At 44.4% G+C, this 2,500-nt stretch overlaps 1 protein-coding gene and 1 pseudogene across 4 annotated transcripts in view; both read right to left on the reverse strand.

Moving 5' to 3' along the window:
• Window positions 1-2,500, reverse strand: part of LOC113825221 (guanine nucleotide exchange factor DBS-like) — a 482,891-nt gene that overhangs the window by 119,337 nt on the left and 361,054 nt on the right. The window lies entirely within an intron of this gene.
• Window positions 1-2,500, reverse strand: part of LOC138866026 (RNA-binding protein 25-like) — a 14,028-nt pseudogene that overhangs the window by 6,426 nt on the left and 5,102 nt on the right.

Below are 2,500 nucleotides of genomic sequence, written 5' to 3' on the forward strand. Positions count from 1 at the left end.
GTCTTGTCTTGTCTTGTCTTGTCTTGTCTTGTCTTGTCTTGTCTTGGTCTTGGTCTTGTCTTGTCTTGGTCTTGGTCTTGGTCTTGTCTTGTCTTGTCTTGGTCTTGTCTTGTCTTGTCTTGTCTTGTCTTGTCTTGTCTTGTCTTGTCTTGTCTTGTTTTGTCTTGTCTTGTCTTGTCTTGTCTTGTCTTGGTCTTGGTCTTGTCTTGTCTTGTCTTGTCTTGTTTTGTCTTGTCTTGTCTTGTCTTGTCTTGTCTTGGTCTTGGTCTTGTCTTGTCTTGTCTTGGTCTTGGTCTTGTCTTGTCTTGTCTTGTCTTGTTTTGTCTTGTCTTGTCTTGTCTTGTCTTGTCTTGGTCTTGGTCTTGTCTTGTCTTGTCTTGTCTTGTTTTGTCTTGTCTTGTCTTGTCTTGTCTTGTCTTGTCTTGGTCTTGGTCTTGTCTTGTCTTGTCTTGTCTTGTCTTGGTCTTGGTCTTGGTCTTGGTCTTGGTCTTGTCTTGTCTTGTCTTGTCTTGTCTTGTCTTGTCTTGGTTTTGGTCTTGGTCTTGGTCTTGTCTTGTCTTGTCTTGTCTTGTCTTGGTCTTGGTCTTGGTCTTGGTCTTGTCTTGTCTTGTCTTGTCTTGTCTTGTCTTGGTCTTGGTCTTGTCTTGTCTTGGTCTTGGTCTTGGTCTTGGTCTTGTCTTGTCTTGTCTTGTCTTGTCTTGTCTTGTCTTGTCTTGTCTTGTCTTGTCTTGTCTTGTCTTGTTTTGTCTTGTCTTGTCTTGTCTTGTCTTGTCTTGGTCTTGGTCTTGGTCTTGGTCTTGTCTTGTCTTGTCTTGTCTTGTCTTGTCTTGTCTTGGTCTTGTCTTGGCTTGGTCTTGTTCTTGTCTTGGGTCTTGTCTTGTCTTGGGTCTTGTCTTGGCTTGGGTCTTGGCTTGGTCTTGGTCTTGGTCTTGGCTTGGTTTTGGTCTTGGCTTGGTCTTGGTCTTGGCTTTGTCTTGGCTTGGGTCTTGTCTTGGTCTTGGTCTTGGTCTTGGTCTTGGTCTTGGTCTTAGCTTTGTCTTGGCTTGGGTCTTGTCTTGGTCTTGGTCTTGGCTTTGTCTTGGCTTGGGTCTTGTCTTGGTCTTGGTCTTGGCTTTGTCTTGGCTTGGGTCTTGTCTTGGTCTTGGTCTTGAGTCTTGGCTTGGTCTTGGTCTTGGTCTTAGCTTTGTCTTGGCTTGGGTCTTGTCTTGGTCTTGGCTTGGGTCTTGGTCTTGGTCTTGTCTTGTCTTGTCTTGTCTTGTCTTGTCTTGGTCTTGGTCTTGGTCTTGGTCTTGGTCTTGGTCTTGGTCTTGGTCTTGGTCTTGGTCTTGGTCTTGGTCTTGGTCTTGGTCTTGGTCTTGGTCTTGGTCTTGGTCTTGGTCTTGGTCTTGTCTTGTCTTGTCTTGTCTTGTCTTGTCTTGTCTTGGTCTTGTCTTGTCTTGTCTTGTCTTGTCTTGTCTTGTCTTGTCTTGTCTTGGTCTTGGTCTTGTCTTGTCTTGTCTTGTCTTGTCTTGTCTTGTCTTGGTCTTGGTCTTGGTCTTGGTCTTGGTCTTGTCTTGTCTTGTCTTGTCTTGTCTTGTCTTGGTCTTGTCTTGTCTTGGTCTTGGTCTTGTCTTTTCTTGGTCTTGGTCTTGGTCTTGGTCTTGGTCTTGGTCTTGGTCTTGGTCTTGGTCTTGGTCTTGTCTTGTCTTGTCTTGTCTTGTCTTGGTCTTGTCTTGTCTTGTCTTGTCTTGTCTTGTCTTGGTCTTGTCTTGTCTTGTCTTGTCTTGTCTTGTCTTGTCTTGTCTTGGTCTTGGTCTTGGTCTTGTCTTGTCTTGTCTTGTCTTGTCTTGTCTTGTCTTGGTCTTGGTCTTGTCTTGTCTTGGTCTTGGTCTTGAGTCTTGGCTTGGTCTTGGTCTTGGTCTTAGCTTTGTCTTGGCTTGGGTCTTGTCTTGGTCTTGGCTTGGGTCTTGGTCTTGGTCTTGGTCTTGGTCTTAGCTTTGTCTTGGCTTTGTCTTGTCTTGGTCTTGGTCTTGGTCTTGGTCTTGTCTTGTCTTGTCTTGTCTTGTCTTGTCTTGTCTTGTCTTGTCTTGGTCTTGGTCTTGGTCTTGTCTTGTCTTGTCTTGTCTTGGTCTTGGTCTTGGTCTTGTCTTGTCTTGTCTTGTCTTGTCTTGTCTTGTCTTGTCTTGTCTTGGTCTTGGTCTTGTCTTGTCTTGTCTTGTCTTGTCTTGTCTTGTCTTGTCTTGTCTTGGTCTTGGTCTTGGTCTTGTCTTGGTCTTGGTCTTGTCTTGTCTTGTCTTGTCTTGTCTTGTATTGGTCTTGACTTGTCTTGTCTTGGATTGTCTTGTCTTGTCTTGTCTTGGTTTTAGTCTTGTCTTGTCTTGTCTTGTCTTGTCTTGGCTTGGTCTTGGTCTTGGTCTTGGTCTTGTCTTGTCTTGTCTTGTCTTGTCTTGTCTTGTCTTGTCTTGTCTTGTCTTGGTCTTGGTCTTGTCTTGTCTTGTCTTGTCTTGTCTTGTCTTGTCTT

Source organism: Penaeus vannamei, chromosome 23 (assembly GCF_042767895.1).
Source record: "Penaeus vannamei isolate JL-2024 chromosome 23, ASM4276789v1, whole genome shotgun sequence".
NCBI classification, from domain to species: Eukaryota; Metazoa; Arthropoda; class Malacostraca; order Decapoda; family Penaeidae; genus Penaeus; species Penaeus vannamei.